Here is a 15,145-nt window from a genome sequence, read left to right on the forward strand (position 1 = left end):
GGCATATTTCTGAGGAGACCCACGGGAGGGGGTCCGCCACTTTGTAAAGGATCAGGGCCTAAATTAATCTGGGGGCTGAACTGAGTTCAGAGTCTGTTATCACAAGATCATTAATTGGGTTAAAAGGTCCTGAAGGGTTGGTCTCGAGCAGCAACTTTTGTACTAGCGAAGTTTACAAAAACTATATACAAAAAGAATCCCAATTTATACACCTTAATTGCAGGCCTATTTAAAAGGGACTGCAGAGCATAAGGAGACAATATGGGAGATGCCAAATGTTAGACTTCCACTAAAGAAATATATACACATGAGCAGATGCTAGAAGTCACAAAACAGCTTGATGTTGACTTTAATGATACCAATGCGAATGCCGCCTTTAAGCCTTCTGTGCGAAATCCTGTCGATTTCCAACAAAACAGAGAATCATTGAGATATAAATCAGCAAACATGGAATTGCTGCATCCTGGACATTATTTGAATCTGGTTTAATCCCTCCCTCTGGATGATCTGCTAACATGCATTACAAAAAAGGAATGCCTTCACTAAGCATACCGTTGGTACTGCATACTGCACATGCCTGATCTCATCTGATCTCAGAAGCTAAGCAGGGTCAGGCCTGGTTAGTACTTGGATGGGAGACTGCCTAGGAATACCGGGTGCTGTAGGCTTCTACCATAGTCTTTCAAGACTGAAGGTTGCCAACCAAGTTAAAAACTTCCTTGCACAGATAAACTTGAATTAAAAGCTCTTAATGATTCTACACCTCCAGATAAGTGTCAGAGGAAGTAATCCTGCATCCAGCTATGTGTGGTTAAGCCGACTGAGTTCAGATGGATGGGAGTGAGTTTAGGACTCCAGTCAAATTTTTTATTTAGGATGAAAGAGATATCGCTTCTATAAGCCAATAATGCAGTGCTTAATAGGGTTGCCAAACTCCAAATGCCAAGAAAACAGCTGTTCTAAAGTGTAGGTGCCTGGGGGGAAAAAAGATATGACTACGCCCAATCATCAGATAATATTTTTGAAAGAGTGTCCTTTGCTTGATTGAAAACATGCTTAAAATGTGTGCACGGCTCACACACATGCACCCAAACTATCCAGCAGTCACAGAGTCATTTTGTACTATCTAGCAGCTAAAGGTCAGAGAAGTCCCATTGGCAGTAGTAGGACTTACTGAGGGGTAAGGGAAAATAATTTCCCTTTCCCCTCCCAAGCGTCTTGATCCCCTCCCCACCATAGCATGCTGCACAGCCTGTTTGGGTTTGGCTGTATGCTATGGCAGGGGAAAGCATAGGATTGAACTGCTAGAACCCATGACAACAGATGTCAATGTTGTTACTTACTAGATTGTAACAAATAGCATGCTTTACAACTAGCTAGTAACTTGACTTCTAAAAGACTCTGTCTCCATTTCAGAAAGTGCAACAAAGCAACAATTTCAGTTCCGTTTCTGGATTCTGTGCCTGGCACTTGGAAGTACTCATACATAAAGTGTGTCCTTTATTGAGTGCTTGATTGTATATAAAATGTACTTGATTGAAAACATGCTTGATATGTATGCACAGCTGGGAGGTTTTTGAAAGGTATTGAGCCAGAGTCTCAGCTGGCATAACCTGACACAGTTCTACTGACATCGTTGGAATTATACCAGAACGAATTAATTGATCTGTTGTCTTTAGATGTTATTATCTGGAACAGCCAGTGCACTGATGCCAGCAGGCAAAACTGCTGTGTGTAGTTCCTTGTTCCAAATAGTATTTTGAATATCTGTTAATAGGCAGCTAATGCCAATTAGGAAGTTACCAAAACTTCAAGCTGTGGTTCCTAATATCATCCAGTCAGTAGGACATTATGAGAGCAATAACAACATAAGAATATAAGAAGAGCCCCACTGGATCAGGCAATAGGCTCACCAGTCCAGCTTCCTGTCTCTCACAATGGCCCACCGAATACCTCAGGGAGCACACAAGTCAACAAGACTTGTGCCCTCCTGGTGCCCTCTTTTGCATCTGGTATTCTGAGGTAACCCGCTTCTAAAATCAGCATGTTGCACATTACACATCATGGCTTGTAACATGTGATGGACTTTTCCTCCAGAAATTTATCCAATTCCCTTTTAATGGCATCTAGGCCAGATGCCATCACCACATCCTGTGACAAGGAGTTCCACAGACTAATTACACGCTGAGTAAAGAAATATTTTCTTTTGTCTGTCCTAACTCTCCCAACACTCAATTTTAGCAGATGTCTGGTGTTAATAATCCAGGGTTCTGGTGTTAATAGTTCAGGAAGAGAGCTGGTTCCCTATCCTGAGTTCATACACAAACTGCCACCCTGAGGCAGACATCTTTTTGCATAGTAGACAAGTATGGCTGGGACATTCCAAAGTCATTGCACGTTATGGCCACCACTAGAGCTGCTGTAGCACTGGAGCCACCTGCCCATGGAGTTGTCCCATTTTACTACATGTAAAAGATGGAACCATGTGTGCAGTGCAATAACGGAACCCAGTCAAAAGGAAAAGACACAAGTTGAGGACAACCACCTGCGCATTTTAAGACACACTCACATGGCAGCATTATTTACATGCCACTTTATGGGATTTTGTCATGGGGAAGTGGCTTTCTGGCTGCTGAAGGGGGGCCCAAGAACAATGGACAGTTCCAGTCCAAGCCCCAGCATGCATGAATTGGTGCATCTCATTGCCACCAGGACTGGCAAGGAAATACACCACTTCAGTTCCCCCATTGAGAAAATATGCTGCCTCTTCTCACTGAGTTCCCAGACTTTGCCAGCCTTGGAAGCCAGCAGAAAGATGCAGTGTCTAGTGAGCCTGAATTGTTGGACCAAAAGAGGTCCAAGTTGGACAACTTCCCAGCAGCTGTGCCACCTGTTTCCACTGGACTCCCAGGTTCCTAGGGACCCAATGAGAACAGGCCACTGGCAGCTGTTATTAGCTCAGTCAGATTTTTGCTGAGCAGAGTCAGGTGGGTGAGCAGCTTGGCGACCAGAACAGAGATAGCAGGCAAATGTGTTCTGCTCACAGGGCATCCCTTACCATTCCACTGCCTTCCCCAACCCACCACCCTAAGCCATCATCTCACCTTGCCTCATTTCTGGGCCGGACTTGAGAACATAATTGAAATCTTCCTTATGATGAGCACACATATTCAGTAGCCATTTCATCCTGATTAACCAGAATAAACTTCAAGGCTTTAGCAATTAAACAAACTGAAAAGTCATTCCATGCTGCTGAAACAGAACAAGAAAAAGTTATCTCCTAAAATGACTTTGTCCTCCACTTCTTAAGGTGTTTAATAACTTAAATTATCTTGCCTGTAAGGTTTTCAGGTAGAATGTGGGAGATATGGGGAACATTATCATCACCTGTTTGAAACAGTGTAAACTCTGAATAGAAGAAAAAAAATCATGCATCACCCTCTGTTCAGAAGAGAAAAAGAATTCTAACAAATCCTATCTGTATTTTAATGTTTATTTGGATCCTTGTTTGTTTGTATTTTAAACTGATTGTTAGCCGTCTTGGGTGCCCTTCGGGGAGAAAGGCAGAATACAAATCTAATAAATAAAAATAAATAAATATTCATTCGGCACAGGTCAGCTACAACTTAAAAACGATTGTGGAAATGGGCTATAATAACTTTGGAGACATGCAGTGGTGAAGATGTTTGGAGGTAACAAACACTTCCAAAAGACTGAATAGAAAGGCAGGAGTAAAGTTCTAGGACAGGGGTGCCCAAACCCTGGCCCAGGAGTCATTTGGGGCCCTCAGGGGACTTCCAATTTGGCCTGCAGGGAGCCCCCAGTCTACAATGAGCCTCTGGCCCTCTGAAGACTTGCTGGAGCCTGTGCTGGCCTGACATGACTGCTCTCAGCGTGAAGGTGACTGCTCAACCTCTTGCGTGAGCTGCGGGCCAAGAGCTTTCTCCACTGCTTACCGCTTCATGTTTTGAAGCAGCAGCAGCAGCGAAGGAAAGGCTGGCCTTGCTTTCTGCAAGACCTTTTATAGACCCTGAGCTATTGTGAGACCTTCATTCATTCATGTAAGTTCCATCTCTAATATATTCATTTATGTAAATTATTCAAATTTTAAATGTAAATTAATTCTTTTTTCCCATCCCCCAACACAGAGAGCTGATGTGGCCTTCCTGCCAAAATGTTTGGACGCTCCTGTTCTAGGAGATAGTTTCCCTTTTTTGGAAAGCAAAATTAAAGAAGATTCAAGCCTCCTTATTCCCCATTTCATGGTATTCCTTCTCATCCCTATTATTTTGCTACAGTTACCTGCGCCACAAAATTCTCCTTATTAACTCTCATGGAGCTTGCTCAGGTTGTAAAAATGACCATCTCATGATCCTGGAAAAAACAAAATGAAGATGCAAAAGAGAGCTGCTCTCCCAAGCAATATCACCTTGCAGCTATTCACAATCATAAACGTAATAATAATTGTGGTTATTCAAGATCAAGATAATTGACCCTTGCGAACGGGATAAAGAAACTTTGTAAAACGGTAGTTCTATTTAACAGAGGGAGAAGAAATGTCCCCATTCAGTACAGTATAATATGCCTTCCAATGGCTGCTGCTATCATATACTTCACTATGTAGAACAACGATTTTCAACCAGTGTGCCACAGCACATTGGTGTGCCATGAATTATCTACAGGTGTGCCATGGGAGTTTGGGGGAGGGCCATATATTAGTAGGGCCATAGAAGGATGTGAGTTTCCTACCAGCAGTTTGCTGTGCCTTGTCAATTGTCAAAAAACCGATGGTAGGCCTTGACAATTTTTGTGCCTTATCGGTGTGCCATGAGATAGACAAGGCTGAAAATCACTGATCTAGAACAATGGGGGAAGCACGGCACATATTTTTGAAATGGGAATGTCAATCAGCACTCTGTCAAATCATGTCCTTTCAGCAAAGTAAAACCCATCTAAGAAGAGTGGCACCCACCAAGAAGGGCACACCATTTGAGCCAGGTAAAGATACTCAAGAGGAGAGATATCTGTTGCAAGCAGAATTACTTAAGTGCATTCAGTTCAAGTCATCTGGACTACATTTGGCAGCATTCAGGAGAGGGCAAATGTGATGGGATTGCTCTCATCATTGTAATGTAGTAGCATGGAATTCTGGTAGGTTTTTTTCTGTATGACAGAAACGGAACATATTTTCTTCCCATTTTATAGACACGGTTCACAAGATATACAGTAGAACCTCTTTAAGTTGACCACCCAAGGGACTGGAGGAAATTGGTCAACATAGGGAGGTGGTCAACATACGGGGAAAAAATGCATTTAAATATTATCATGTTTAGCTCCCAGGACAACAAATGCAAGGCCAAGTTATTATTTAGATTGGATTTTTAAAAAGTTTTATTGCAAATATCAATGAGAATTGATTCTCTTGTGATGCTTACTATGTATATCATCTATATATCTATATCAAGGGACAGAGAATAAACAGCCCACAATCAGTGTTTAAAAAAAACCCCTGCAAATTCATAAGCTTAAAAAAAAATAGTAAGTTAAAAAAAAATACTTGGTTTCATAGCAGACAGGCAGACCAGTGCTATTCCTTGCCAGCCCACAGCATGTATCATGTTACATAGCCCCAACAGCTTAAAAAAAACAAAACACTTTTTACTTAGGCTGCCTGGACTCCACTGGGTCACTTCAGATTCACTAAATGCCAGAAGGTGTTCGATACGGTCCCTCTCTAAAAGCTGTTAGGGAATTCCCACAGTTAGGGAATAAGAGGACAGGTCCTCTCATGGATTGCGAACTGGTTGAGGACCAGGAAACACAGAGTGGGTGTCAATGGGCAATTGACAAAAAAGTGGAGAGAGGTGGAAAGTGGAGTGCCTCAAGGATCTGTCCTGGGACTGGTGCTTTTCAACATCTTCATAAATGACCTGGAAACAGGGATAACAACAACAACAACAACAACAACAACAACAGTATTTATATACCGCTTTTCAACAAAAAGTTCACAAAGCGGTTTACAGAGAAAATCAAATATCTAATGGCTCCCTGTCCCAAAAGGTCTCACAATCTAAAAAGATGCAAAAAGAATACCAGCAAACAGCCACTAGAACAGACAGTGCTGGGGTGAGGTGGGCCAGTTACTCTCCCCCTGCTAAATAAAAGAGGAGCACCCACTTGAAAAAGTGCCTCTTAACCAGTTAGCAGGGGTGGGATAAGCAGGGAGGTGGACAAGTTTGTGGATGACACTAAACTTTTCTGAGTGGTGACAATCAGAAGGGATTGTGAAGTGCTCCAGAAGGATCTATGCACAAGCAACCTCATGTCCCTCACAACTTGGAACATGTCCAGGTACAATCGGCAGCCGGTACAGGTCTGTCAGCTATGTGCAGTGTCCCCACCTATAAAAACCCTTTCGCACATGCGCTAGCAAGTGTAGGGGAGGGATTGTCACATGGCTTCTTGCTTTTTCAAGATGGGACAAACCAGACAAATCACAGGCCCACAGTATCTCGTTCAGTGGGCAACTTACGGAGGGTAAATTAATACTCTGTGCATTGGTCTGTGCAATGGTCGAAGTGGTCAAGATACAACTTACGGAGGTGGTCAATATAGAGAGGTTGGTCTCCCACAGTGTACATGCAGTGTCTGTCCATACTGTGAAAATTAGGTCAACTTAAGGAGGTGGTCATTATAGAGAGGTGGTCAACTTTGGAGGGTGTACTGTATACGCTTGATAATTTCAGCATGTGTAAAACTGACTCTGCTGAACATTACAATAGGGCACTTCCAGCTGGTGACTTTTTTTTTAAGACATCCTTGAGTGATATTAAAAACAGACACACTCCCATAACAAAAACCATAGGTGGCCATAAATGAAGAGAGGACATCTCAAAAGTGTGCAGAGGAAGGTTTATTGACCCAACGTATTTAGAGTCTGTTGGCTCTTCCTTGTGGCAACTAATTTTGCCCTTTCAAAAAACGATGGTTTCTTCCACCAAATCTTTGAGATGTTGTGCTGTGGCTCCAATCTTTGGAATCAGCCTTCCAGAAAAATTCATCGACTGTTATGTCCATTTTGGCATCAGATGAAGGCCTTTGTACTTCCCCAATCTTTAAAAAAAACAAAACCCTGGTGCTTAATTTGTTTTCATCTGTTGCTCTTGTCTTATGTTCTTGTTTCTGATGTTTTATATGCATCAATTTCACAGTTTGATGGTTGGTTTTATGTTTTTAACTCTTTCAATTACTTGTGAGACAGCCTGGGAGCAGAAATGTGTCTGCTGAGGTGCAGGATCCAAACATCTTAATGAAATAAATAAATTGACTTATCATTCGCTCCCAGTACCAGCCAATCATGCTGGACTATTCACTAGCCATCAGGCAGAATAACACATTTGAAAGAAGAAAACAGTTTTGGGTGCAGTCTGCTGTGAAGTGCTCCTGCACGAACCCCCATTAGAGTCAATGTGAATATCGATTCATTTTCCTCTGGTGGATTGTGCCCTTTAACACCAATTATAAATGGCATCATTTTCTGTCACCTGGAATTGGCTCATGCAAGAACATTGCATTGCTAAATGTGGGAACTGTTAAGAAAGAAATAGACAAAGCTGTAAATCTATTCTGTTCTTGTTCCTGTATGGAAATGTCAGACACCACTGGAGCCAGGAAAAGTAATATGTGGAAGATGGTGTATCGTATAACTACTTTCTTCACCTGTTCTTTAAAGTGAACCATAAATGTGAGAAGGACCAGTCACTCTATTTTCAATGAACTTAGATTGAAAGAACTGGTGGGAAGGCCTACCCCAACCCACTGGCATCAGCACAGGCAGCAGTGCACCCTGGACACAGTAAGTTCCATGCCAGGCAGTCCAGGAGCAGGAAAGAATGGGGAGGGGCAGGGGAAGAGCATTGATGAGGCAGGATGGGCAGACCCGGGTCTGGGAAAGGGTAAGGATCAGTTGCATTGGCATGTACCATATCCTATGACCCTTCCCGGGTCCAATTCACTGACACAGGCGCCGTGGACTTGAACCAGCTATTTAGCTTGCTCAGGTTCAAGTAGACCTGTTGCAGCTGCTGGGACTCATCCCCTGGCAGGCAAGGGGAATAATGTCCCCTTACCTTGGGGAAACCATCAGCATGCAAAATTCCCCCAGGGAATGGAGCACAAGCCATGCTTGCCCCACTGCATCAGCTCAGAGGGCTTTGATTAGAATTGGGCTGCCTACCCTAGTACTGAGGAATGCTCTTCCAGTACTAAAAATTATCCTGGCCCAAGCACTTTTCCGAGAACAAATTACTTCCTTTTCAGTGCCACGCATAGCATAATGGTCCATCTATCATTTTAATTCTATCATCTGTCTGAAGAATGTCTTCAATCACTCCAACTCTGCTTTTTGCATTCCACTGCCCTTTGGCCCCATCATGTACACATCTTTTGCTTTCTCTATACAGCCATGCACCACTTAACAACCATTCATTTAACGACGGGCCAGATATCTGAGAGTAGTCAAAGCACAATAAAGAAGCTCTTAATGAGGCAATGGCATTTCCCATTGCCTGCAGCAGTCTCTGTTTACACAATAGAGAGGCTCGTAATGCAAAGAAGAGACCATCTATCTCCAGTCGCCTGTGCAGCCAGCTAGAGTCTGGCAGGGAGTGTCTGCTTACACAACAAAGGCAATGGATTGGACTGAATGACCTAATCGCATAACAACAGGGGATCAGAGAAGTATCCTTAGTTAAGTGGTGCACACCTGTACCTCTGTTATATGTGTGGGTGTCAGTTTGAGAGAGAGTGGAAGAGAAGAGAGGGAGAGGGACGTTTGCTAACTGCAGATCACAATTCATACAATTGGTGAAGTGGACTCTAGTCCATAAAAACTGATTCTACAATAAATGCTTCTCTTTCAGTTCTTTTTGCTGTAGCAGAGTAGCATGGCTGGACTGTACCAGACAACAAGAAGACAAGATACAGAACCATAACAACGCAGTAAGGACAGGGAGCAATGCCAGGACTGGCACTCGCTTATGGTGACCTAGCAATAAAGTCCTGCACTTAGGCCTCCGTGGTCCATTTGGCACTGATTTTGAGGATTTAAGAATAACTCTGATGGAAATAGCAGTGCCAACCTTTGCCACCATCCGTGAGCACCACCATCCATTGCTTGGAGATGATTCTTATACAATCATTGTCATTCCTTGTGTCCCTGCTTCCACATCCGTTTCTATTTGTTTTGCTGACATGCTTCTTTCCTGTGTTCCTGCTTTCCACAAATCCCTTTCATCTGGTCCTGCCCATTCAGTGTTTTCCAGATTCAGAGATGCTCAGACTGGAACAAATGTGCCTGAGCTGTTCAGGGGGTGGATCACAATGAACGTCGGCAGCACTTCGATGACTGAAGAGTGAGAGCATGAAAGAAGCCCTTAGAAGCTCACCCAGTGCCCTCCTCATAGCCACATGGGAATCAGATACTGCTTTTGACTGTGATATAGAAAGCCAGACTGAGGCAGCCGTTCAGCTGCAATACATTCAGTTGGCAGAGTTGTTCCTGCACAATCTCATCCCTCACAGCCGCAGTCCTGCTGCCCCAAGCCAAGGTGAACCTCTCTGCAACAGAGGCACAGGGTGGCAATGGCAGTGACCAGTCCACCAACAGGAAGCCATAATCTGTCCAAGAATAAGCCCCATTATTCCTTCTCAGTTTGCCGTGTCACTCATCCCAATACCTGGTCCAGTGCAGAATAAAAAGCAGCACCCGACCCAGACGAAACCTGAATCTTCTGTGGCATTTTCAAAAGGTTGATCGCTTTGTTGAATGATATCTGTTAGTGTTGAATGATATTAAACGTTCTTTGCTTGCCCAAATGTTAAGCATGAATACAACGCTGACGTTTGCTTTTGCTTCAAATTAGGGATTGATTTTTTTTTCTTAAGAACAGAACCGAGCTGCTGTTTCTGTGCAGGATGTAATTGTGGACCCAATCCTACCCAACTTTCCAGCACTGGTGCAACCGCAATGCAGCCCAGAGCTAAGGGATCAAATGTTCCCATACCTTGAGCAGGCCTCTGTGACCGCTTCCCCACCACAGGATGCAGCACATGCCTCATTGGCATGGTTGCACCAGCACTGGAAAATTGGATAGGATTGGGCCCTAACTTTGTTCCAAAATATGCCTTTTTTTCTTTCTTCCCCAACCCTTTGCCTTTCCAGGGAAAAGGATGTTCATTTTCTATTGTTACCTCTGGAGTGAAAGAATTTGCCTTCAAGGCCAAATTCTTGCAATATGGAAACAAACATTTTCCCACATTTCTGTGAATGATTTATAACTCAAGTACCTTGCTGTAGTTACATTCTTAGGGAAAGGATGATCGCTATCATTATTTATACCCTTCTGACCATGCCAAGACCACCCAATTCCAGAGAAGATATGACTGGGAAAGAGACAAGAAAGGTTAACTTACCACCAATTTTAATAGAACTCAAGACCCTATATACCATCCCCATATCTCCCATGGACAGCTTAAAGATGGTCTTTTCTAAGATTCCCACCTCTGTTATATAAAAGCTAGCCCAGTTAAACTGCACCTGTGTCCGTGGGCTAAGCATCACTCCTCCTTATAAGCAATACACCTCAGCTATTCTTCACACTTGCTCACATTTAGTAAAATACATTCAAAAAAATTTTTAATGCATCTTTATTGAATCAATGGATACAATTAAGATCAGTTTATTCCAACTGAGGGAATTTTTGGGAATCCTCATGGATATTTAAATGTATTGTTGTGTTGGGAACAACTGGTGTTCAATACCAAAAAAAAAAAAAAGACTGATGAAATATATCTGATGTTTCAGTAGAGGAGTGACCAGCCACTGCATGGCTCCTATTTGAACACAATGTGCAATGGGTAAGGGGCATGGCAGAGGCATAGCTAGGTCATTTGACACCTGGGGCCCATAAATTTTGGTCACCCCATACGACATAATTAATTATTAATTATTATTATTAATTATATTATGAATAATTTGTTTATTATATTATTTAATTAATCCACATCTTTACCACCCTTCCTCTAAGCAGCTCAGGGTGGTGTATATGGTTCCTCCCTTTATTTTGTCCTCACAACAACCCTGTGAGGTAGGTGAGACAGAGAGGTAGTAATAGTCATGACATGAAATGAATAATAATAATGGCCAGAAAATAAATGCAGTGAATATTTCCCCTCAAGCAATGGAGGAAATTCTGCATCAAATGATATATAACATGACGGTATTATTCCTAAAAGCCATGAGTTCCAGAATTTTGGTCACTAGGGTGTCATTTCCCCCCCCCCCCCGAATGTCTCATTGGCCTGTTTTAAGTTAAGGCAGTGGTTCTCAAACTTTTAGTACTGGGACCCACTTTTCAGAATGACAATCTGTCCAGGACCCACTGGAAGTGATGTCATGGCTGGAAGTGACATCATCAAACAAAATAAAATAATTATAAATAGTTAAATTAAAGAAAAACAGATAAATAAGGGGAAGCCAGCCCTATTTCACCAAGTGAATTTTCTCTGTAGCCTGCCTACAATAACACCCCCCCACACACAAAAAATCAGTAAGATTTTCAACCCTCCCCAGTGCCCACCATACCAGCTCAAGCCTCTGTTTTATTCTTCGGGGGGGGGGGGGGTTGCTGTCTTCTGGAGCATTTGTTGAGTTCCACTTTAATCAGATTGGGACCATGCAGCTAGCTTTGCATTCCCCTTTGCCTGACTTGTCCAGCACCCAAGGCACGTTTGCTTACTCGCGAGTAAACGTGACCAAGTGGTTTAGTTTTGCTTTCCATATGGCTCAATACATTTGTCTGCTTGGAGGGAGGGACCTCCTTCTTGGGTGCTTTTTGGGGGCTGCTTTCATTGGATGGGAACCATTCTGGTGTTGTTGGATTCCACTCAGCCTGCCCTTTCCGGCGGACTAAGGCATGGTCGCCTACTCATGAGTAAATGCACAATATGTCTGTTTCACTTTCCATAGGACTCCATGCATTTTTTTGTTTCTGGTTTTTTGGCTATAACTTTAGATAGAAAAGAGATATTTCGCTCCAGTTTCTTTCATTGCATTCTGCTGGAAATTCCGCATCCAACAGTTTATAGCATGATGGGGTTATTCGTAACCTCCACAATGTTAGCAACGTTGGGTCATTTGTGGTGTCACTCCCCCAAGACTGGTGCCTGGGGTGGGCCGCCCCCACCCCTTGCTTAGCTACGCCACTGGGGCATGGTGAGAACAGGGTTACCAATAGCCTGATTTTACTCGAGGCTTGGACTGTAGGAGCCAGATAGGAGACAGGGATGGGTGACTGTGTGTGAATTGGCACAATTTAAGTACTATCAACCCTAGTCATCATGAACCATTACTATTGGGGGATCCAGGAAACCCTGGCAGCTGATGCCAGTACTTTAAAACACTCTTGTCAAGGGACTATAGATTACAAGTGGGTAGTTAGGAGATCATTAAATTACAAAAAGGACTTATTGGTAAACACCTGCTAAAGGGGAAGGAGAAGAAATCCTTAGGAATATTTTTTGTTTCTCCAACACCAAGAGCTGGGGATCTCTGAAGAAGTGAGTGGTTGGATTCCCTATGCCATTTCTGCTGCTGGATGTAATCAACATAGTGGCACTTTGTCTGGAAACATGAAACACTTGGTATTTTGGGATAGCTGGGTTGTCAAGGGAGGTACAGGGAGAAAGGTCATACAAACCACTGTTAGGCTATAATCCTATACATTCTCACTTGGGAGTGTGTGTCCATTAAAGTCCATGTTTGTGGGTAGACATTGTTCTGTTAGTGTGATCCTCTGCAGCACAAACCTGGTTTGCTGAGCAAACCCTGGTTAAATCAAACCAGAATTTTGTTTTTCAACTGCTTTCAGCTAGTATCAATATTCAGAGAAGATTCCATGTCATTTGTCTAGCTCTATGGCCTGCCCAGTACAGTTAAACACTTTTTGGCAGGATTTCGAACTAGTAGCATTGTTCGTCATGTCATTCTGGTCCTGGGAGAATTAGAACAACTAAATATTTCCTGGGCATCAGGGTTCTGCTAGGAGCTGACTTTCTCTTCCATATAGAAAAGGAATGTGAGTAGGGGAAAAAAGCATATTTGGGAAATATGATGGATAGAGTTTATCAGTAATGAAAGGTAAGTCAACGAGGACTGCGACATCACATCACACCCTTGGCTGCACCCTTGGCAATTTATTATCTGAGTTGCTCCCTTTTGCAACAAGAAAGCTTTGATGCTACTGAAAGATTATCTCTGTCCTGAGTGTGAAATTTATTGATGACTCACCCAATGAGAAAAGTAGGGGTGGCTGAACCTTCTGTGTGACCTTGATGCAACAAAGCTTTTTGTGTGTGTGTGTGTGGGGGGGGGGGGGTTAAAGCTATTACTTGCAACAGAATTAGCATAATAGCTAATTTTCAAAAATGAAATGAGGAAATACAAAAAAAATAGGTTACCAAAAATGTAGACAAGAAGTGGTGTGGCATATGGGCTTGATGACCTAATCCTATCCTCGGGACACACTGGCCTATGACAGCCCCACTGGTAAGGAAGGCCGCTTGCTGATGGATGCCACAGGCAATGGCATAACAGTGGGGCAATGCTGCGCCATTGTGACTCAGATGCTGGCACAAGCTCACCAGCAGAGAGGATGGTGGAAAGGGGGCAGAATGTGATGGGGTGGAAAGGAGAGTGGCATGGGAGACATGGCTGGTGATATGGCTGCCTTGTTGGGCCAGAAAGAGCAGCAGGTGCATGTAGAGGGCAGCCAACTGTGATAGCAGGCAGTTGATGCAGTTCATGCAGTCTAGGCCCTGTCCATCATAGTCCTGGAGGGGATTGTGGGAGCCAGTACCAGGGTGGAGCAGGTCCAGGAAGATATTCTGGTGACCCAGGCTGTGGCCTGAGAGGGTGTGGTGTGGCAAGGGGCAGGCACCAGCAGACCTGCCCACTTCTATATGAGCAGAATCATCTGTTGGCCATCATGACAGGGGTCCCTGTACCGAGTGTGTGGCAGAATGTTGGCTGTGGGCCTGTGTGGGCCTCTCTTCCCAGGGAGGCTGGTGCCTGCCATCTACACCCCCAGACACATGGCCCCTATAGTCCTTTGTTTGCCCTTCTTCCCCTTAACTTCAGTTCCCCAGTTGCAGTTGGCTAATAATACTTGTTTTACAGGATTGTCATAAGGACTATATCAAGATAATGCATGTGAAAAACTTTGTACACACAAAAGTGCTGTATAAATGTTAAATGCTGTCATATGTATGGTCCAAAATGTAGTATATACTATAATCCTAAACTACCTATTGCCAGGCAGTTCTATAATGGTTGGCAACCTTCAGTCTCGAAAAACTATGGTATAAGCCTACAGCACCTGTTATTCCCAGGCGGTCTCCCATCCAAGTACTAACCAGGCCTGACCTTGCTTAGCTTCCGAGATCAGACAAGATCAGGCATCTGCAGGGTAACAGTTGCTGCAGTTCAAGACTGAAGGTTGCCAACCAGCTCCATAAAGGGTTGTCTATCAACTATTATTTATGGGTCCAACCAGTAGAATAGCAGGTGGTCAAAGCTCTAGACTGAAAATCTAGCAAATATCAGAGTAAGTGAAAAGTACTATCCCCTTATATTTAGCAGGGGAAGAGCAACTGTCCCTTGTCACCCCAGCATAGCATCTTTTTCAGTGGCTGTTGTTTGTGTCTCATATATTTTTAGACTGTGAGCCCTTTTGGGACAGCAAACCATTTATTGATTTATTTTACTATGTAAACTGCTTTGTGAACTACTCTTGTTGAAAAGCTGTATACAAAGATGAAGATGATGATAAATCGAAAGATTCTTGCTATTGATCCCATTTCTGTCACCCTCTGCTCATAACTCATGAGCTGCCACCTTAACTTCACCAAAAGTTTTCCCAGTTCCAAGATTGTCAATCAGTGCTGCACCCATGTCCAAAAGGAAAGTTAATATATTTGACCAACTCATCAGTTCTGTGCACTGAATAATATTGTTATAAATGTTTAAATGGGTTTCTGTGCTAGGAGTGCAAAGGTACGAATCCAGTTCAGTTCTGGATTTGTACCA

The 15,145-nt window shown here is 43.3% G+C and overlaps 2 pseudogenes; one reads left to right on the forward strand and one right to left on the reverse strand.

Moving 5' to 3' along the window:
- Positions 1-546: 546 nt before the first annotated feature.
- LOC136637790 (5S ribosomal RNA) lies at positions 547-668 on the forward strand (annotated as a pseudogene).
- A 13,755-nt stretch (positions 669-14,423) lies between these two features.
- Positions 14,424-14,543, reverse strand: LOC136637835 (5S ribosomal RNA; annotated as a pseudogene).
- Between the last annotated feature and the right edge of the window lie 602 nt (positions 14,544-15,145).

Source organism: Tiliqua scincoides, chromosome 1 (assembly GCF_035046505.1).
Source record: "Tiliqua scincoides isolate rTilSci1 chromosome 1, rTilSci1.hap2, whole genome shotgun sequence".
Classification (NCBI taxonomy): Eukaryota; Metazoa; Chordata; class Lepidosauria; order Squamata; family Scincidae; genus Tiliqua; species Tiliqua scincoides.